The 22,769-nt window shown below is 41.0% G+C and overlaps 1 long non-coding RNA gene across 4 annotated transcripts in view; it reads left to right on the forward strand.

Annotated features, from left to right (window-relative positions):
- Positions 1-22,769, forward strand: part of LOC110257237 (uncharacterized) — a 175,883-nt gene that overhangs the window by 70,440 nt on the left and 82,674 nt on the right. Inside the window, exon 1 of one of the 4 annotated variants that reach the window (XR_014831283.1) lies at positions 8,840-9,039. The exons of the other annotated variants lie outside the window; for them this stretch is intronic. This is a non-coding gene — a long non-coding RNA (uncharacterized LOC110257237). Of the gene's footprint in view, positions 1-8,839; positions 9,040-22,769 lie in introns of those variants that run through there. 4 annotated transcript variants of the gene reach the window in all.

Here is a 22,769-nt window from a genome sequence, read left to right on the forward strand (position 1 = left end):
GGCCTGGGAACCTCCATGTGCTGAGGGTACGGCCCTAAAAGACAAAAAGATAAAAAATAAAAAAAGGACTATCCCCTCTCACCACGCCACATAAGGATTAAGTATGACAATGGATTAAAATGCTTCCTCATCGAAATTATGTTAAATTCTAATTCTTTTCTCTCTTTAGCAATATCCCCAAAGATGTTGGGGCATTTTGAGGAATATTTCCAAAATAACTCCCTCACCAACAGCCTCAGTGTCAAAACGCCCTAGTTATAACATTCTGCCTTCCAATGGAGCAAAATCCCTTGGAGGATTCATAAGGTATGACCTCAGGCAGATGCTAACAGTAGAGCGTAGCAGATGAAGTAAAGATGGTCATGCCGCAGCTCCCAGTTGGCCACAGCTGTCTGTCCTAACCACAAAGACTATCTAGTTAACTTTATCTGAATTCAATGTCATATTCCTGAAAGAGAGAGAGACTTTGATTTCTCTCTGCATCCTTGAAAAAGAGATTCATCCCTTTCTGGTCCGTTGTAGGAGGTCAATGGTGGGGGTGGCTTCTGGAGTGAAAACATGGCTGCCCAGGTTCCAGTCTGTCTGGAGGCTGACTTCTCAGAGTGGGTGTCATTTTACCCCTGCACGTGTGTACTATTTCCACTGGTATTGCACACACACTCACATGCTCACTCACATTCTCTTCTGTATATTTCTATTATCAGAAAAATTATTATAAAAATGAAATCAAATTATTTATGGATGCTTGCTATTTTGCTTAAACGTTACAGATGACAGGTTTTTTCCTTTTTAAGTAACCATGAAATATTTTTTGAATTGAGTTGCCCAGGATACCGTGAAAGTCTTACATATCAACAAGACTTCAAAGCAAGTCCCTTGATCAAGTTGGTACTTATTTACTAGGAAAAAATTCACACAGATAAGCCAGTTCTGAAGTTGCTGTCATGAATGAGGTATGGGGTGTGAACAATTTCAGGGCTGTGTCTTTGAAATGTTCATACTTATGGAAACCTTGAAAAAAACATTTTGTGATTAAGAGCTCTGTATTTCACATGGTTGATATTTTATTTTACTACTTTAAAGATCTTAACTATACGAATATTAGTGTAACTATCGATCATCTAATGCAATATTATCTTATGATTCTTGGTGAGATTATATGAAGTGAGAACCTAACATTCTATTGCTGTTTACAATTTTTTTTCTGTTTATTTTGAGATGTTTTATCTCTAATTGCCTTCTCCAACACATCCTTTTGATGGTACTAATAATATCAGGTTCCTCTGCTGAAGTTTCTCCATCAGTGACACTGAGCTGATTCTTGAAACCCAGAAAAAGTTTCAAAGATTTTATGCAAATTTCTGCTCAGAGGCCCAAAATTCAGGTCTTTAATCCCCCTTATATATATATATATTTTTTTTTTTTTTTTTGTCTTTTGTCTTTTTTGTTGTTGTCTTGTTGTTGTTGTTGTTGTTGTTGCTATTTCTTGGGCCGCTCCCGCGGCATATGGAGGTTCCCAGGCTAGGAGTTGAATCGGCGCTGTAGCCACCGGCCTACACCAGAGCCACAGCAACGCGGGATCCGAGCCGCGTCTGCAACCTACACCACAGCTCACGGCAACGCCGGATCGTTAACTCACTGAGCAAGGGCAGGGATCGAACCCGCAACCTCATGGTTCCTAGTCGGATTCGTTAACCACTGCGCCACGACGGGAACTCCCCCCTTTTATATTAATTCATTTGTGGAGATCATAGGAAAACTATGAAACAGTATTCTTGGATTACAGGATTAGGGATTAGGTTGGGTGAATGGGAGTAATAATAAGTGGTCTAATTTTATTTTGGTATGTTAAGTTAGTGGTATGTCTACCTAATATATGTGTATATATGTGTGTGTGTGTGTGATTCTTTTTGGTACCAGGCAAAAATCCTAGCTATGCTTCGACTATAGAAAAGACCACATCTCATTAATCTGCATTCTCAATAATAATTGTCAATTAGGAGAATGACTAGAACAAGTAATCACGCACACACACAACTTTTTCATTGACACTATCCTGTGTTTTTTTCCTAGTATATTTATAAACTAAGTCTAGAAAGTGTCTTAAAGTTAACCAGTGGGATTGCTCCTATTATTGAAGAGAAAATTGAGACACAGCTTATTAAAAGACTTGCTCAAAGTGAGACAGCAGCTTACTTCAGTGTGACTCTGGAATCCAGTCTCTAACTTTGAACCAACTGCTATTTCTAGTCCTTCTCACAACTTCAATTTTATATTAATATTATTGAAGTTCTTGCTACCTATGTTTACCCCAAAGAAGGAAGGAAGAAAACAAGAACCTAGTCTCAAAAATCTTAAATTACATTAAGATACAATCTGACATTCAAATTCTGAGTAAAGTTTTCCAACAATCTGAAAAAAAAATCTTTGAAACAACATCTCCCAAGTAGCCGAGATAATAATGAGCTATATTTTTCTAAGCAGAAATTATAAATATCAAAGGACATATATAAACATTATATGTTAAGCCAGTTAACTTTTTCATTGGCACTCTAACCTGTAATTATTTTGGAAAGACCCAGAAAATCAGTCTCAAATATTGGTTCTCTACTCCGACTGCACGTTAAATTATCTGGGGAGGAAAAAAAGGCGCCCGAGTCCCCACTGAATTAGAATGTCAGAATCCCTCAGCCCTGGGCCTTATCCCACTCTAGCCCGCTAAGGGACAGCATCAGACCGCTGAAACTCAGGCATGTCTCCATTGCGTCTCTTCCCCTTAGATCGCAGTAGGGGGCGCTCCGGCACCGGGTTTACTCCTTCGCCACTTCTTCCCCACCCCCTGCCCAAACCTCAAGACAGTGCCGCAGAAAAAGGCTTTCATTTGGAAGCCCTCAGAGAGGGAAAAGACAGGGAATTGCACCTTAATTATTTATATATCCGACGTCTGGGAAGTAGTGTTTAAACAGTATCCCCAAACTTGCCTCTACAGAGCTTCTGACCCAATGACAGCTCACCTTCTCATCCTTTGGACTTGTGAAAATTTAACTTCCCGCTGGGGTAGTCTGGGCAGGCAGCGGGGTGGAATGGTTTACGGCTTTGGATCTTGAGCAGTTCACTGTTTAAATAAATCTTGGTGAGCAATGGAGAACAATCTCCACATTAATCTTGTGTAATTAGCGTTATAACCCTCAGCAGCCTAAGAAGCACTAAAGACAAAGGTTTATGCAAATATCCCTTCCCTCGCCTGCTGCCCCTCCGCCTTGCGGGGTCCCTCTCCCCCCATGTCTCCCTCCCTCCGCTGTGGCGCAGTCTTCGAGGCTCTTTTTAATGACGCGGGACACTAGGTACCTTAAATTTAGTTAATGATAAAGTTCTTGACTTTAAAAAATAAAAGTAAAAAAGGAGACGCAGTAGCAACCTAAAGAGGGGAGGGGCTTGCGCAGGCCGAGGCTTTTAGAAGGATTTAGCCCATAAGGAATTGGCACCTGCCTTTGGCAGTCAGTATTGTCCAGTTAAGGATAGAGCCTACCCTGTGGGGAGAATTAGGGGTTGGGAGGCGACATTTTCTCCAACCAGCTCCCTAAGGGTGCATACCCAGTGTGGACGCTCTTTTGGCAGGAAGGGATGGCTATGGGAGTTCACCCCCAAGGACCCTACCCTGCCCTCCAGACGCGCACATTTTCCAGGCATTAATCTTGAACTGAGCCCTTGGCTGTGAGGAGTTGCTAAAAGGAGGTGGGGCCCCAAAGGAGGAGAAGAGTGTAGGGAATCTTAAGGCACAAGTCTTTACTTGCAGTTGTGGGAGGTGTAGGGGGAGCGGTGCGCAGAGAGGCCGAGATGCGCGCACGGCCGCGCATACGCCAGCACAGACACCCATCCGAGGGCGTGCAGATCCCCTGCCTGGCTCTGGATTATCTTCTCTGTGTTTACTGTTTCGGAGGGCTTTACGTGAAACGAATAAATTTTTACTTGCTCCCAGGGACTGGCTTGTTGTTTTATGGCATGTACTTATTTAAAGCCTCTTTTGTCGGTGTTGAAATGGTCCAAGCTTCCAAATACTGTGCAGGGCTATGAGCGTGGAACAAGCAATGAGCATCACTGGCACAGCAAAATGCAGTGGCGAGAGAAGCCTTATTCATTTCTTACACACACACACACACACACACACACACACACACACACACACACACACACTGCTTGCTTTTATTTTTTACAAACCAGAACCTAATGTTTTTTTAATGTCTTATGCAGAGGACTAAGGGAATGCAGTCTAGAGAATTATACCTGAAATACTGCAGGCATTGAAGAATTTCCACAGAAATTGTGTTCTGATTAAAAACAAACCTCAATACAAATCTATTTATCCTTCTTCCATCTGTATATGCTTAGGGTTTATCCCTCCCTTTTCTGACTCCCCCCACCCCACCCACCCAAAGGTAAGCACAATGCTAGGCAAAAGCTAAGGTTTGGCTCTTTTAACCCCTAATAGCTGTCATCTCTACACTTTGTTTATGAAATGGAATAAGAATGGGAGGGGGACTTAATTTAAGGGCACAAATGGGCTGTATAAATACAATATTCATTTTTTAAAAGTGAAGTGGATTTGGTTTACTCTGAAGAACAGTAATTCAAACAGCACCTATCTGCTCCAGATAGAGTAGCTATGCACATCTATACAGGCAAGTTTGAAATTTAGAACAAGGCTTTGATTTATTCCCTTTCTATCAGTGATTAATGCCCCTTAATTAGCTAATCTCAAAGCCATTATTTACAACCAGGGCAGACAAAGGGAAAACTGATGATCCAACACTTATGTCAGTTTAAAATTTTGAAACAACAAAAAAAAAAATGCTTTATTCACGGTGGAGCCCCGAGTCTTTCAAATAAAATAACAAAGAAAAATATTTGAAACCAAAATAAAAAAATAATCAGGACAGAATAATACCCTCCCCCCAGACAATCCCAACCATCTCCCTACTTTTTCCCCAGAAATTGCTGCCTGGAGCAATTTGAGAATGTAGATATTTAAATGGAAAAGGAATATATCCTTTGTGTCCTCCTTTCCTTTAAATCTATTAAAGTTCTCAATTTTAATAGCCGAAGCAAGGGAGGCATTTATAGCTGAGTTTTATAAAATCTTAACAGGAAAAGAGTTTTTGGATTTGAAAGCAGTTTTCTCTTTATACTTTGTCTAGGCGGGCTTTCAGGACTTGAGTTCCAGGCTTGCATCTCAAATCGGGTGCTTCCGAACCCCTCCGGTCTCAGGGTCGTAGGATGCCTGTTAGACCTGGGGCAGGGCCTGGGGGGTTGCGAATTTCTGTTTTAGCACAGCTCCGCAAAGCGCCATGCTCTCAGAGGCTCAATTTCAAGTGACTCTTAAAACTCTTCTTTGGACAGAGCTGCAGTTGTTTGGCTCTTTCTTGGTAGAAAACCAGATAGACGGGTAATCCTGGGGCTTTCAGAGCCTCTTTCTTGGGTGCTAGAAGGGGTCACCTTGGGAGCTGGCCAGGTTGCGGGGAAAGCTGCTGAGGAGCCTTGGAAAGGGGCGGAGCGGACCAAGTCTCAGCTGGGATATTGGCTCTATACGGGACTAGCTGCAGGTCGCCGCAGGCCTCTTGGGTCATCTCGGCTGTGTAATCCTTCTTTGTCCCCCTTTAGAACCCACAGTGAGGAGAGCACCCCCCCCCCCGCGCGCCCCCGCCCACCCTCATCCTTATCAATTTTCTCCAGGGAAAACCGTTCCTGCGCTGCATCTCGAGTCCTTTGTGCACTTGGGCATGTTCACAAATAGAAAATACCTAAAGAACAAGACACCGGGAAATGTTTCGAGGCAGATGTGGGCAGCCTAGGGCAACCAACAGTGGGACTGAGGGCGGCCTTGAAAGGGGCCTGATCCGAAAGACAGAAGCGGTGGATTTATCTGTGGACTCCTGAATCCCAGACCAGAATGGGAACAGAAATCGGCCTCCGCAAATTGGAGTGTTCCCTTCAGGCAACAATATAATGGGTTTGGAAATCCCGTCTGGAAAGTAGCCGGCCAAGGAGTAGGAAATAGAGCCTTACTGGAATGCAGGGAGCAGGAAGGAAGAGTTTTTGAGCGGGAAGCGTTGGGGGGGGGGTGTTGAGAGGGGGACATCGGGGAGGGAGGAAAAGGAGAAGGTAAAAAGCTAGAGGAGCGAACGGGGAAAAGCAAGAGGACCTGTATCCTTTGTTTGAAAGCACCCGCGTTCTAAATCGTAGGAACGAGGTCATCATTAGCGCTCTGACCCAGAGGAGAGACGCATTAGAGAGAGAAATGAACAGGAAACCCGCACCTCCCCGCCCGGTTTATTTCTCTTTCCTTGAAATCCCTCGGCCTCGAGGTTCCCTTCGCCTAAGCTTTCCCCCTCTCTCCCTCCCCCGCCCCTTGAATGTACAAAGCACCGAAGCGGAGAAGGGAGGGAAGGAGGGAGTCAGGGAGAGAAAACCAACAGGCTTTTCAGAGTAAAAAATAAACCTGTGCCGCCAGATTACTAACATGTTTTTTCTATTTGCATCGATTTATTTGGAAACAGTTGTTGGGGTGATAATTTGGCCTGAGAGATTATTAAAGTCTCAAAGTTCCCAATGATTGTGGACTCCTGCTTGTAAAAATACCGATTTTTTTTAAAATACTGTTTCTTTCTTTCCTAAATGAAACCCCAAGAATGCACTTTGGTCTTGGGGACTGAGGGGCGTGGTGGACAGACAGCTGTTGAATGCAAACAAAGATTATACCCAACGCTGTTTGGGGTTCCATCTGGGAGGATTTTTCCTCTCCGTCCCATTCCAGGGGAAAGGAATGGATTAGGAATAGGCTCGTCAAAATTTTGCATTTATGGCAGAAAGATGGAACAGGAAAGAATGAACCTTGAGAAACAAAAGGATGATTGAGATTTGGTTTCTAGGTGTACAAAATTTGGAAATGCACAAAATAACTAAGGAAGCCACAGAGATACCAACACTCTGGGAGATATCTACAATGTTGACTCACAAATGAATCATCTCTTCCCTTCTCTATCTTCCTCCAACTGATCAAGAATTGTGGCCCCACCTAGTAAGCTGCCTAGGAAGCCAAAACTGCAGGATATTTTGAGAAACAAGGCTTCAAATCTGCCTGAAACTAACAAAGCAACCCTTTAGTCAGCCAGACTGCCTCTCCCTCCTCTCTCTCTGGCTCCCTCTCCCTCCCTCTCCCTCTCTCCATCTTTTCCTCCCCACTCCCACTTTCCTCCTGCTAGCCTCGCCCCAATTAGCCCCCAACTGCAAGTCAGCCTTACACCTGCTGGAAGGATCTTGGTGGGAGTGGAGGAAAGTGGTGGGTTTGGTTTTCTGCAGAGTATAGAGGCACCTTGTCAAATCTGCCAACAAACCCCTGTAGGATCCTTTTCAGGAATATGTTGAAGCCAGGAGCCAGGCTGGCTTTCCTCTGCCTGAGTCACTGCCCACGGTCACTTTCAGTTTCTCCTGTCAACCAGCATGCCACTCCTCCTCCGTCCCTTTCAGAGCAGTTCTATGCTCCACAGAGTTTGCCAAGCTCTCTTACTGATTTAGGGTGCGATATTTAAAAGAGGGGAGAATAGAGTAGCTTGAAAGAGAAGGAGGCATCCATTGGGATCTTCTTTTTAAATTTTTAATTTTATTGACACACTTTTGAAAGGTTTGTTTTGGTATAAGGCGAAGCTGCCAGTTCCAAATACAAACAGACGGACACACACTGTGTATATCAGATGTTGGGAATAAAAATGGTTTATTGATTGAAATAATAGAGGCATTATTTTGATTTGTCTTGACATGAATGCTGATTTATAAAGCTCTTCCCCCATTGATTTCTTCTTGTAGTTCAGACACATGGAAATGATAAAAATCTCACCGAAGCTCACCTTGGTGCTAATCAAGAGAGCTCAGCGCAGGTTATAAATCTGATATTATATTTATTGCTTATCTTTATTTGAGGGGTTAGTCCCCATCCTAGGATTGTCCCCTTTCAAAAAAAATTTTTTTTCGGATGCATCTGTTTTCACTTTGCACTTTCAACGGGCTGGAGCAGACAATAGTGTGAAAAACATCTGAAAATATGAGGCGACAGAGCTGCATGTGTGTTTCATTTCTGCAGTGTTATGGGAGAAAATAACAAAAGAAACACACTACACACGCACACTGGCCCAGGACCACTGCACAAAAGGCTCGTTGACCCAGGGCTAACATACAAGACAAATTAAAGAGAGGAGCAAATCGGAGGAGGTGCTGGGGCAACCAGGGGCCGGGCAATTTGGGAAAAGATCAAGGACAAACGATAAAGAAATTGGACACGGGCTGGGAAAGAGCTGAGGGAGAGAGTAAAGTGTCCGGGACTGGAACTCGTGTCCCCGAGGAGGAGGAAAATAATGTTAAAAACAAAAAACAAAAAAAACCCTGAGGGGTTTTAAAAACTTTGCTGCACGGTAAAAGAAAAAAATAATAATCATAAAATATACACAAATCCCCCACACAAAAGCAACTGGCCGCCCCAAAGATAGGTGACTCTGTTTAATTGCTGCAGAGTCAAGAGAGTCCCCCATCTGGCCCGAGGTCGGCACAGGACAGGTTGGGGGTAGACTGAGGAACGCCTTTCCCCGTGAGAGGACACCGATTTTTGTGCTGTTTAAAGAAGCAGAAGTACAAAGGTGGGAGTGATCTTTATCTGATTATCAATGGATAGGGGATGTCCTCTTTGTTGCCCCCGACAGATGACTACGTAAAAATAAATAAATCCCCGTTGGTAAAAGGGGGAAAAGTATTTAGTAACAGAGCATCAGAGGGAAGGAGACTGTGCGCGGCTGCTCAGGAGGTGGACCGCAACTGCGGGATGCAGCCAATCCCCAGGCCTGCGTGAATTTAGGGACAGAGCCCCCGGCCGAGAGTGCGAGCAGGAGCCTCCTCGCTGTAGAGCAGAGAGCGTCGGAACCCGCCAGGACCCCCGCAGGCAGGCGAGTGCCTAGGGTTTCTGGACTCTGAGCCAAGGGGGGTCCTGGGGAAAAGGTATGGCGCTAGGGCAGCGGGAGGGATGCCCTGGATTCTTGATATTCTTCCCCCCCGCCCCGAGTCTCTGTCTCCGTTTACCCCACCTTCTGGGGGACGCGCCTTCAGAAGAGACCTGGTGGCGAGTTGAGGGAGGATCGCATCCCTGCGACCCTGAACTCCCCACACCCCAGCATTAAAGATTGAACTTGGGTTCTACCTGCTCTGCAGACCATTTTACTTCTCTTACTAAGATCTTAATTCATTGCTCAGCCCGTTGCTGCCGCAGAGCCCCTGTGGGTTTCTCCAGATCCCCTGCCGGGTGTCTTTCCAGGGAAGCCCAACCCCCTGACCCCCGAGGGCACACAAGGGTTTTCCGGTTGAAAACAGTCTCAGACTTTGCGTGGCCGGTCCCCTCCTGAAGCTCACCTCAGGCAGTGGCAGCAAGTTCCCGTCCAGTTGTTAGCTTTCCTTTTGCAGGGATGGGATCGCCTTCAACTTCCAAGGCTGCCTTCCCCGGGCGAGTTCCACGATAACTGAGCATTTCTGTATATTTAGATCTTTGGAGATTTAGAGAGCACGCTTTCATTTATACAACGTCTGCCGACAGCCTCGTCACGTTAAGGAATCCTGTTCCGCCTCCCCATACGGACGCACACTTATTTTTATTTTTAATAAATGGTTAAAAAAATCAAAACAAACCTCTGAATCAGTCCGCCCAATTTTATGCTCCATCTCCTCCGTGTATGTATTACATTCTTTCTGCCAATCGATGGAAAAGAGTGTTTAAGGGCATCTGCAATTTCCTTTGTCACTTGCCACTCTCTGTGTATAGATTTTACATATCATTTGTTTACCAAATCAGTTTGTCTTTTCTCAGTCCAGAATTCAGGATTTGTGTTCAGGCATTAATTAGTTGACCAGTACTCAGAGGACAGTACGTTTAGAGGAGCCACCTGATGAAGAAGGGGATCACTACACGGAAGCTGTTGTGACAGATCCAGGCCCTCTGCAGGCTCTGAATTAACTCAAAGAGCCCTCTGCCTTCGGAGGACTCCCTAAAAATACCTTAGTTTGAAGAGGGGGTGGGGTGCCTAATGTAGCCCAGCTTCTACCTCCAGGCATTACAAGATGCTTCTTGCCCAGCCCAGAGATACAGCGTAGTTTCATTCCCTTGACTGCAGATAATATGTAGTCACTTCAGTTCTCCAGATCATATGATGCTTACCTACATTCTAGTCTTGAATAGCCTCAGGTTCCTTATTGGGTCCCGGCAGGTTTATTTATTGATTTCTTCACTAGATTAAATCATGATTCAACATGGCTGAATGATGTAGAATTGTGGGTGCTCTTTTTGTTACCTTAATTAAGATTCGCACGGAAAAAGTTTAAAAGTATTTTAGTGATGGTGGTTTCCTCAGAAAGCATCCTTTAGGTTTGTTTGTTTGTTTGTTTATTCCACAAAGTGAACTTTAAATTGTCAGGCTCTCAAAGTTACTCTTTAAATGTTTGGCTGCCAATTTCAGGTTTTCTTCCCAACGCTGCCCTAAGCCAATGATGGCAAACTGGACCAGATGACCACTTGTCCACTTCTTAAGAAAATCTTGTAAAAAAACCTTCATCACAATTTACCCACCAGTCAAACAATGGGCATCTCAAAATGGATTGAGCTTTGTCTATTTCAGCAACTATCAGATTCTGTGGCATTCAAAATTTCTAAGCAGTAATAGTTGAGATGCATTTTGGAGACAAGTTTAATCTGTGCTTGGAGCCTCCACTTTATCATTTACGAAGGTATCTCTCCTTGGGTGCAATATCTCTTTATACTAAGCTTTCAGTGGTAACTAGGGACAGACACCAAGGTGAGGCGGGATGCCATCTGAGATGTTAAGGGCAACAGCTCTTGGGTAAACAAAAGAAAGCCCTGAGGCAACAACCTTACTTCAGAGCACAGCTGTTCCACTGAGTTCAAGGTGGCTTCTTTTGCTCTTGTCTTTATCATCAAACACAAGTTGCCTTTATCTAAGATTATAATAAAAACCCTGGCAGACCAAAGCAATATCTGGCCTAGGATGTAATTTCTTTCTTTGGAATGCAAGAACAGTTGATAGAAAAATCTCTTGGTTTGCCATGATGTTGTCTTTATTACCATGTGAGCTGAAGTGAGTTAATAAATAGAATTTAGGGAGTTCCTGCTGTGGTTCAGCAGAAACAAACCCAACTAGTACCCATGAGGTTGTGGGTTTGATCCCTGGCCTCGCTCAGTGGGTTAAGTATCTGGCATTGTCGTGAGCTGTGGTGTAGGTTGCAGATGCAGCTCAGATCCCACGTTGCTGTGGCTGCGGTGTAGGCCGGCAGCTGTAGCTCCGATTCCACCCTTAGCCTGGGAACTTCCATATGCCGTGGGTACAGCCCTAAAAACAACAAAAATAAGATAATAAATAGAATTTGGAATAAACTGTAAATGATTGTCCCTCAAATACTAAGCTACAAATAGATATATAATAAATCTGAGAAAAGAGGCAGAGTATCTTCCCAACTGACAAAAATTATACTGTAACTTGATTGTAGGGTTGGCCAAAAAGAGTAATAGACACAAATGACGGCTTGTCCTTATCCAATCATCAGCTAGGCCAGAATAGATTGGGGCCAAGGAAATTCCAGTCTAAATCCCTTTATTATAATTCTATGTTCACTAAGCATTTTTCTAATTATCATTTAGCTTGCTGTATATATCGGCTGATTTATGAAAAAAGGAGTATTGAGGTCTGGGAGATACATATCTGCCTCTATCTATTTATTTATCTATCTACTGTCATCTAACCACTCAATGGTTATTCTGGTTTTGACTTTGGTCAAAGTGATTCTTCTCTGAATGACAGAGTCACTTTTGGTTTGCTAAGAAATAACTTTTTCAGGCCTGCAAGACTGAGGATTAGCTCTGGATTCTGAGGAGCTTTCTGGCAAAGGTGTCCAGCAACATTTTTTTGGCAATGGCCAGATATACCTTCTTGGTAATAATAGCCACTCATTGGCTGTCTGCTCAAACATTTCAACAGACAGCAACTTTGCCACTATAACTCCAGTGTCTAGACTCTAGAAGTGGCTGATAAATTATTTTCTAAATGAACAAATCAAAATACTGCAAATGTTCCCATCTTTTATCAATAATTAATTCATCTAAGCTATTCTTGAAATTATAGTTTTGCGAATCCAACTAGGAACCATGAGGTTGCAGTTTTGGTCCCTGCCCTTGCTCAGTGGGTTGACAATCTGGCGTTGCCGTGAGCTGTGGTGTATGTAGGTTGCAGACGTGGCTCGGATCCTGCATTGCTGTGGCTCTGGCATGGGCTGGTGGCTACAGCTCTGATTAGACCCCTAGCCTGGGAATCTCCATATGCTGCGGGAGCGGCCCAAGAAATGGCAAAAAGACAAAAAAAAAAAAAAAAAAAAAAATTATAGTTTTGCTTCCCATCAAATCTTGGAATCATTAAGTATGATACCTACCCCTATATTGTACTGGGTCCTTTTATGTTTCAAGGCAGTGTGTTTATTTATTTATTTATTTGTTTATTTATTGGCCATACTCACAACAAATAGAAGTTCCTGGGCCAGGGAGCGAATGTGAGTCACAGCCCCAACCTACGCCACAGCTGCAACACCACCAGATCCTTAACCCACTCTGCCACAGCAGGAACTCCTCAATGCAGTTTAAATTGAATGTTCTTTGGATGCTGAATTCTGCTATTTGATAAGCACATGTATTTTATTATTTTATAGCCTTTGTTCCTAATTCTTTTAACTCTCCTTTTTCCCTAGTGAAAGGAATCACCAAATTTATTTAGCTGTTCCCATAGAAAAATTATCTCTTGATTATAAGTTGCCCATCACTTAATATTTTATGTTTAATTTTTCTAGTGTGGCAGATAATACTGCATCCACTAATTCAGAGATGAATACATCTAAATTTTGTAAAAGTTTAATTCCTACCTCCAGGGCTGTTGGAGGATTAAATCAGATAAATCAAGCCAAAGATTAAGCACAATGTGTAGCACTTAGTGCTAAAAAAACCCATTAGTTGGTACCATTTTTAGCACAGATGTCCTCGGGCCGAAACTTTTAGAGGATGAGGTATATTGACACCTGTTTCTTTTTCTCTGCTTGTAGCTAAGAGCTTAGAATTCCTCCTTTTATAAATATATTTGAAGTTATTTTTCCCTAAATACATTTCATTAAAATTGTTGCTGCTCAGGGCTTTAATATAAATGTAGAGATTGGCATTTACACTGTGCAACTCTCTTTACAAGTTATTTTAAACAAAGTTAAAATAAGGTATAATCCATCATTCATCTCTTGGTGACCTCATTTTTCACACATCCCTGCTTAAGTTTACTTACCTTCCCATTTCTCTGAACTGTGCAGTAGGAAGAAAAAGATCAAAGAATTGTGAACTCACTGGACCCTACTTTAGACATATCTGATTTCTAGAATCTAAGCCAATTCTTTATTCATTGAGGGTAACCAAACTATTTTTTTTAATGCTCTTACAAATGTCCCTTTAAAATGTTTATCTAAATTTTATCTCCCAATTTCTTCTTCACACACTTTTCCCATCCTCCTAAAAATGCTTTTATATTAGTGGGTCAAGAATTTTTCTTATATATTCCACACTACCTTTCCTCCAATAGCTAATGCTTTTTTTTAAAAAAAGATCGTTTTCATTTAAATATTTTCTCCTAATTGCTGAGAATTGAAGCAAAACTTTGTAATCTCCACTTAATTTTTTATAGATGGCATTTTTTTTCTTATTTATTTATTTTTTATTTTATTTTTTTCCCCACTGTACAGCAAGGGGATCAAGTTATCCTTACATGTATACATTTTCCCCCTCACCCTTTGTTCTGTTGCAATATGAGTATCTAGACATAGTTCTCAATGCTATTCAGCAGGATCTCCTTGTAAATCTATTCTAAGTTGTGTCTGATAAGCCCAAGCTCCCGATCCCTCCCACTCCCTCCCTCTCCCATCAGGCAGCCACAAGTCCATTTTCCAAGTCCATGATTTTCTTTTCTGAGGAGATGTTCATTTGTGCTGGATATTAGATTCCAGTTATAAGTGATATCATATGGTATTTGTCTTTGTCTTTCTGGCTCATTTCACTCAGTATGGGAGTCTCTAGTTCCATCCATGTTGCTGCAAATGGCATTATGTCATTCTTTTTTATGGCTGAGTAGTATTCCATTGTGTATATATACCACTTCTTCCGAATCCAATCATCTGTCGATGGACATTTGGGCTGTTTCCATGTCCTGGCTATTGTGAATAGTGCTGCAATGAACATGCGGGTGCATGTGTCTCTTTTAAGCAGAGTTTTGTCTGGATATATGCCCAAGAGTGGGATTGCGGGGTCATATGGAAGTTCTATGTATAGATTTCTAAGGTATCTCCAGACTGTTCTCCATAGTGGCTGTACCAGTTTACATTGCCACCAACAGTGCAGGAGGGCTCCCTTTTCTCCACAGCCCCTCTATCACTTGTTACTTGTGGACTTATTAATGATGGCCATTCTGACAGGTGTGAGGTGGTATCTCATGGTAGTTTTGATTTGCATTTCTCTTATAATCAGCGATGTTGAGCTTTTTTTCATGTGTTTGCTGGCCAATAGATGGCATTTGTGCTAGCAATGCACTGAAACTGCAATGCATGAGGATTTGTACGGGACATTATATATTCTTGCCTCGAACTTCTCAATTTTACACTTAAGTTTTTTTTTTTTTTTTTTTTTAATAAAAAAACCCAACATGTGAATGGATATCATTCCATCCAGTTTTAGGACCAGTTATTTAACTCTTGACTTTTCTGTCCTGCTATGATGACTAGACACTCTCCATAGCCTTCAGTAAATTTCAAAGCAAAGAAATTCTTCCGTTTTACCCTCATTTTCCCTACATTTTGAGTGCAACTTTTTACAGATTATTTAATGTGTGTGAAAAGATGAAAAAAAAAAAAAAAGGCACAAATGGGTAATCTGAGGATCTGGGCCAGGCTCTGTCATTCTAGTTTGCTGTGGGACCGTAATGAAATGTTCTAAGTTGTTCCCTATTTCTTCATCTATTAAATAAGGATAATAATTATTTTTTACTTATTATAAAGGTTTGTGGACTTATTAATGATGGGATGTATGAGGGAGAGAGGAAGAGACTCAAATTAGACCACGTAATTTAAGGCTCCAAGGAAGGACCACTTTCTGTGACCATACCTTGTGTGAGGTATGCTACATGTAGATTCCATTCATTAGTATTATCAGTCATATTCATGAATTATATTTGGGGGGAAATTATTTAGCTCTAATTTTTAGCTTGCTGCTTTCTTGTCTACCTAGCTTCGTGCTTGATTTTGCTCTTTATCTCATTAATAGCCCGTGCTTTTTTTAAGGAGGTGGTACCCTCTCTTATCTCCCGTAGGCTTTTGTTTTATCTTTTTAGGGCCATACCTGTGGCATGTGGAAGTTCCCAGGCTAGGGGTCTGTTCAGAGCTGTGGCCTCTGGCCTACATCACAGATCATGGCAAACCAGATCCTCAGCCCACTGAACGAGGCCTGCGATCGAACCTGTGTCCTCATGGATGCTGGTCAGATTCGTTTCCACTAAGACACAACAGGAACTCCTCCAGTAGACTATTAATTATGTCGATATTTTGAAAGCTCTTCATTTTGGAAACATTTTTTTCCTCTACAGATTCTTTTGACTTTAGAGTTGAGAGCCTTGCTTTTACGGCTTTGGCTCTGACCCAAGGTTTGTTGAATTTGGGCTATATGCTTATCTTTGAACTTGAGTTTTCCTATTTGTGTATGGACATATCTTGCCTTTGCTGGTGGAAGGAAAGGTTTAGGTTATGTTGCAGGGCGGGGTATGTAAGTAGTCCATCATCTGAGCTCAAAATATCACTGTTCTGTTTGGGTTCATCTGCCAACAGGATGCAGCACTGTTTCTACAACTCAAGCATCTGCAGGCACGGGTAACAAATGTTTCTGTTGCCCCCTCTTGCCACAAGGAGGAGGGGGAGAGGTTTCAGACTGCCTGGCTATCTGGTACTTCAATGTCCCAGGCATCACAGCAAACTCACAGGGGCATCAGGGGATATTTTGAAGAAATGGTGATATTCAACATTTGATAGACACTGCAAGAACTACGAGGTCACAGTTTCAACATTAGATAATGCTACCTTCCTTTTGATGATACCATATTTTTGCGAAGCTGGTATTTTGGAGTTTGCCGTGACAAAAAACAAGTACCATGCGAAAATCAGTGTGGAACAGGAAATAAAGGGGACAGTGTCCAGCGTGGTTCTGCTAGGGATGGAGTAGGCACAGGTAATTTTAGAAGTCCTAATAAAGGACCACAGATAACAAGGGAAAGTGTAGCGGACATTGGGAGGTCACTGTAAGTAAATAAATTGCTCAAAAAAGCCATCAGAACAGGGCAGGCTTGTTTGACTAATGGGAGATGCGAGAACTGCCTCAGGTCCTTGGGGGTGGGATGAGGCCTGCATTCAGATTGAGACCAAGGGCAGGAGTTTGAGGACCGCCCTTCTGCTGATTTGAATACACACCTTATCAGAAACCAAGGAGGTGGAAAGGCAGAGGCAGTCTTTTCCAACACCCACTCCCATCAGATCCTGAGGCAGAGCCTCCTTTCCTGCCTGCTTGCATCTCACAAGCGTCCTATCCTAATAAATCAAATTTCTTGCCTATCCCTTTGTCTCTCGCTGAATTCCTTCTGTGCAGAGACATGAAGAACCTGAATCTCGGTGACTCCAGGCCCAGGGTGAGTGATTCCAAGTTAAAACCTTCGGTTTAAGTCCCAGTCTGGGTTTCCGCTGGGTTCGAGTCCCAGCACGTGGGTTCAAGTCCCAATCTGTGATCTGTCTAGGTTCAGGCCAGTAATACTGTCAGTTTCAGCTCCGGATTTGAAAAGTCATATTGTGCCCAATATATATACATATTCTATTAGAAAATATTCACGGTTATTTATGAGTGAAATACAAATATTTTTTCTCTCAATCACACATATTCAAGTGGCTATTAAGTTGTTAAGACACAAATGCTTAAGTTGTTTGTATCTAACTACTTACTAATAAAACTGTATTTGCTACATTGTGTATTTCTTTTGGCCCCAGGGTAGAATGAAAAAAAAAAAAATTACTGAGACATGAATAGAATGTGAACAGAAAATGTTCCGGAACCACTGGTCTTAAATTTTTCATCGTGGTTTCCAGATCAACAGTTCTAATGCCCAGAACTTTTTCCTGAGTCTTGCCTCTCTTGTTACTGAAATAGAAGCAGCCCTGAAACATCTTTTAACATTTGCAACAGTTTTAAGCTATAGTTCCCTTCATTTTCTTTCCCCTTCTGCTCTCTGTCTTTCAGGGATTCCTAAAAATTTCTGATCCACTAATATCAGATTGTTTTCCAGTGATACTAAGGCTTCTCAGTATGGGAGGGTGTGAGGTGGGGGGTGTGAGGTTATAATGCTTTGTATTTAGCCTACTGTTTTTTATCCTATAAACTACATTGTAGTCCTTGGGCAACTTTAGGTTTATATACATTAAAAAAAAAAAAAAAACTCTTTTTCTCTCTTTTTTTACATTTTATTTTTTAAATTACTTAATGAATTTTATTAAATTTATAAGTGTACAACAATCATCACAAACAGATTTTACAGCATTTCCATCCCAAACCCTCAGTACATCCCCCCATCTCCTAACCTGTCTCATTTAGAAACCATAAGTTTTTCAAAGTCTGTGAGTCAGTATCTCTTCTGCAAAGTTCACTGTGTCCTTTTTTTGGATTCCACATGTCAGTGAAAGCCTTTGATGTTGGTGTCTCATTGACTGACTTTACTTAGCATGATAATTTCTAGCTAGGTCCATCCATGTTGCTAAAAATGCCATTATTTCATTCCTTTTAATGGCCGAGTGATATTCCATTGTGTATATGTACCACATCTTCTTGATCCACTCCTCTGTCGATGGACATTTAGGTTGTTTCCATGTCTTGAAAAGAGTGCTGCAATGAACATCGGAGTACATGTGTCTTTTCAAGTCATGGCTTTCTCTGGATAGATGCCCAGGAGTGGGATTGCTGGATCAAATGGTAGTTCTATGTTTAGTTTTCTGAGGAATCTCCATATGTTTTCCACAGTGGTTGCGCCAATTTACAATCCCACCAACAGTGTAATAGTGTTCCTTTTTTCCACACCCTCTCCAGCACTTATTGTTTATAGACTTTTTGATGATGGCCATTCTGGCTGGTGTAAGGTGGTACCTTATAGTGGTTTTGATTTGCATTTCTGTAATAATGATTGATGCTGAGCATCTTTTCATGTGTTTTTTTGGCCATCTGTATGTCTTCTTGGGAGAACTATCTGTTTAGATCTTCTGCCCATTTATTAATGGGGTTGTTTGCTTTTTTGTTACTGAGCGGTAGGAGGTGTTTATAAATTTTGAAGATTAATCCCTTGTCAGTCAATTCATTTGAAAATACTTTCTCCCATTCTGTTGGTTGCCTTTTTGTTTTGTTTAGGGTTTCCTTTGCTGTGCAGAAACTTTTTAAGTTTAATTAAGTCCTATTTGTTTATTTTTGTTTTTATTGTCAGAGGTGGATCTGAGAAAGAAGATGTTGTTGTCATTGATGTTGGAGAGTGTTTGGCCTATGTTTTCCTCTAAGAGTTTTATGGTATCTGGTCTTATATTTAGGTCTTTAATCCATTTTGAGTTTAGATTTGTGTATGGTATTAGGAAGTGTTCTAATTTCATTCTTTTACATGTGGCTGTCCAGTTTTCCCAGCACCAGTTATTGAACAGGCTGTCCTTTCTCCATTCTATATTCTTGCCTCTTTTGTCACAGATTAGTTGACTGCAGGTGCATGGGTTTAATTCTGGGCTTTCTATCCTGTTCCACTGATCTATATGTCTGCCTTTTGTGCCAGTACCATATGGTTTTGATGACTGTTGCTTTGTAGTATAGTCTGAAGTCTGGGAGCCTGATTCCTCCAGCACCATTTTTCTTTTTCAGGATGTCTTTGGCTATTCTGGGTCTTTTGTGCTTCCAAACAAACTTTAAAATATTTTGTTCAAGTTCTGTGAAAAATGTCCTTGGTAATTTGATAGGGATTGCATTGACTCTGTAGATTGCCTTGGGTAGTATAGTCATTTTGATAATATTGACTCTTCCAATCCAAGAGCATGGTATATCTTTCCATCTGTTTGTGTCATCTTTGATTTCTTTCATCAGTGTCTTACAGTTTTCAGAGTACAGGTCTTTTGTCTCCTTAGGTAGGTTTACTCCTAAGTATTTTATTATTTTGGATGTGATGGTAAATGGGATTGCTTCCCTAATTTCTCTTTCTGATCTTTCATTGTTAATATATAGAAATGCCGTCAATTTCTGTGTATTAATTTTGTATTCTGTGACTTTCCCAAATTCAAGGATGAGCTCTAACAGTTTTCTGGTGGAGTCTTTTTCTTTTTTTTTAATTGTTCTTTCCCATATATATATATATATATATATATATATATATATATATATATATATATATATTTTTTTTTTTTTTTTACTGTACAGCATGGTGACCCAGTTACACATACATGTATACATTCTATTTTCTCACATTATCATGCTCCATCATAAGTGACTAGACATAGTTCCCAGTGCTACACAGCAGGATCTCATTGCTAATCCATTCCAAAGGCAATAGTCTGCATCTATTAGCCCCAAGCACTCCATCCACCCCACTCCCTCCCCTTCCCCTTCGGCAACCACAAGTCTATTCTCAAAGTCCATGATTTTCTTTTCGGTGGAAAGGTTCATTTGTGCTGTGTGTTAGATCCCAGATATCAGTGACATCATATGGTATTTATCATTCTCTTTCTGACTTACTTCCCTCAGTATGAGAGTCTCTAGTTCCATCCATGTTGCTGCAAATGGCATTAGTTTGTCTTTTTTGTGGCTGAGTAGTATCCCATTGTGTATATATACACATCTTCCTAATCCAATATCTGTCAATGGACATTTGGGTTGTTTCCATGTCTTGGCTATTGTGAATAGTGCTGCAATGAACATGTGGGTGCATGTATCTTTTTCAAGGAAAGTTTTGTCCGGCTATATGCCCAAGAGTGGGATTGCTGGATTATATGGTAGTTCTATGTATAGATTTCTAAGGTATCTCCAGACTGTTCTCCATTCTTGCATTGCCACCAACAGTGCAGGAGGGTCCCCTTTTCTCCACACCCCCTCCAGCATTTGTTATTTGTGGACTTATTAAGGATGGCTATTCTGACTGGTGTGAGGTGGTATCTCATGGTAGTTTTGATTTGCATTTCTCTTATAATCAGGGATGTTGAGCATTTTTTCATGCGCTTGTTGGCCATTTGTATATCTTCCTGGGAAAATGTCTTTTCAGGTCTTATGCCCATTTTTCAATTGGGTTGTTGGCTTTTTTGCTGTTGAGTTGCATAAGCTGTTTGTGTATTTTCGAGATTAATCCTTTGTCAGCTGCAATCCTTTGAAACTATTTTCTCCCATTCTGAATGTTGTCTTTTTATTTTCTTTTTGGTTTCCTTTGCTGTGCAAAAGCTTGTCAGTTTGATTAGGTCCCACTGGTTTATTTTTGATTTTAATTCTGTTGCTTTGGGAGACTGACCTGAAAAAACATTTGTAAGGTTGATGTGAGATAATGTTTTGCCTATGTTCTCTTCTAGGAGTTTGATGGTGTCTTGTCTTATATTTAAGTCTTTAAGCCATTTTGAGTTTATTTTTGTGCATGGTATGAGGGTATGTTCTAGTTTCATTGGTTTTCATGTAGCTGTCCAGGTTTCCCAGTAATACTTGCTGAAAAGACTGTCTTTTTCCCATTTTATGTTCTTGCCTCCTTTATCAAAGATTAATTTACAGTAGGTGTTGGATGGTAGAGTCTTTAGGATTCTCTAGGTATAGTATCATGTCATCTGCAAATAGTGATTGTTTTACCTCTTCCTTTCCAATTTGGATTCCTTTTCTTTACTTCTCTGACTGCTGTGGCTAGGAGTTCCAAAACTTTGTTGAATAGTAGTGGTGAGAGTGGGCATCTTTGTCTTGTTCCTGACCTCAGTGGGAATTCTTTTAGCTTTACACCATTGAGAATGATGTTAGTTCTGGGTTTGTAATATATGGCCTTTATTATGTTGACGTAGTTTCACTCTATGCCCACTTTCTGAAGGGTTTTTGTCAAAGGCTTTTTGTGCATCTATGAAGAGGATCGTGTGGTTTTTACTCTTCAGGTTGTTAATGTGGTGTATCACACTGATTGATTTGTGGATATTAAAGAACCCTTGCAGCCCAAGGATTAATCCCTCTTGATCATAATGTACAATCCTTTTCATGTATTGTTGGATTCGGTTTGCTAATATTTTGTTGAGGACTTTTGCATCTATGTACATCAGTGAAATTGGCCTGTAGTTTTCTTTTTTTGTGGTGTCTTTGTCTGGTTTTGGTATCAGGGTGATGGTGGCCTCATAGAATGAGTTTGGGAGTGTCCTTTCCTCTGCAATTTTTTGAAATAGTTTCAAAAGAAGAGGTGTTAGCTCTTCTCTAAATGTTCGATAGACTTCGCCTCTGAAGCCATCTGGTCCTGGACTTTTGTTTGTTGGAAGTTCATTAATCACAGTTTCACTTTCAGTACTTGTAATTGGTCGGTACATCTTTTCTATTTCATTTTGGTTTAGTCTTGGAAGATTACCTTTTCTAAGAATTTGTCCATTTCTTCTAGGTTTTCTGTTTTATTGGCATATAGCTACATATAATAATCTTTTATGATCCTTTGTATTTATGATGTCTGTTGTTCTTCTCCTTTTTCATTTCTAACTATTAATTTCAGTCCTCTTTTTTCTTGATAAGTCTGGCTAAGGGTTTATGAATTTTGTTGATCTTTTCAAAGAACCAGCTTTTAGTTAATCATTGATCTTTTCTACGGTTTTCTTTGTTTCTATTTCATTGATTTCTGCTCTGATCTTTATGACTTCTTTCCTTCTACTAACTTTAGGTCTGTCTGTTCTTCTCTCTCTAGATGCTTTAGATGTAAAGTTAGGTTGTTTATTTGAGTTTTTCTTGTTTTCCTGAGGTAGGCTTGTATTGTTATAAACTTTCCTCTTAGAATGGCTTTTGCTGCATCCCATAGGTTCTGGAGTGTCATATCTTTGTTTTCATTTGCTTCTAGGTATTTTTTAATTTCCTCTTTGATTTCTTCAGTGATCCATTAGTTGTTTAGTAGCATGTTGTTTAGTCTCCACATGTTTGGATTTTTGCAGATTTTTTCTTGTTGTTGACATCCAGTTGTATAGCATTGTGGTTGGAAAAGATGCTTGATAGGATTTCAATTTTCTTAAAGTTACCGAGGCTTGATTTGTAGCCCAGGATGTGATCAATCTTAGAGAATGTTCCGTGTGCACTTGAGGAGAATGTGTATTCTGTTGCTTTTGGATGGAATGTCCTATAAATATCTATTAAGTCCATCTGGTTTAATGCTTCATTCAGGGTCTGTGTTTCCTTATTGATTTTCTGTCTGGATAATCTGTCCATTGCTATAAGTGGGGTGTTAAAGTACCCCACTATGATTGTTATTGTCAATTTCTCCTTTTAAAGTTGTTAGCAGTTGCCTTATATATTGTGATGATCCTATGTTGGGTGCATAGATATTTAAAATTGTAATTTTAAG

This window comes from Sus scrofa, chromosome 16 (genome assembly GCF_054392235.1).
Source record: "Sus scrofa isolate SSC_HxYL_T2T_F1_AM1 chromosome 16, Sscrofa_HxYL_maternal_Yorkshire_Landrace_v2.0, whole genome shotgun sequence".
Taxonomy (NCBI): domain Eukaryota; kingdom Metazoa; phylum Chordata; class Mammalia; order Artiodactyla; family Suidae; genus Sus; species Sus scrofa.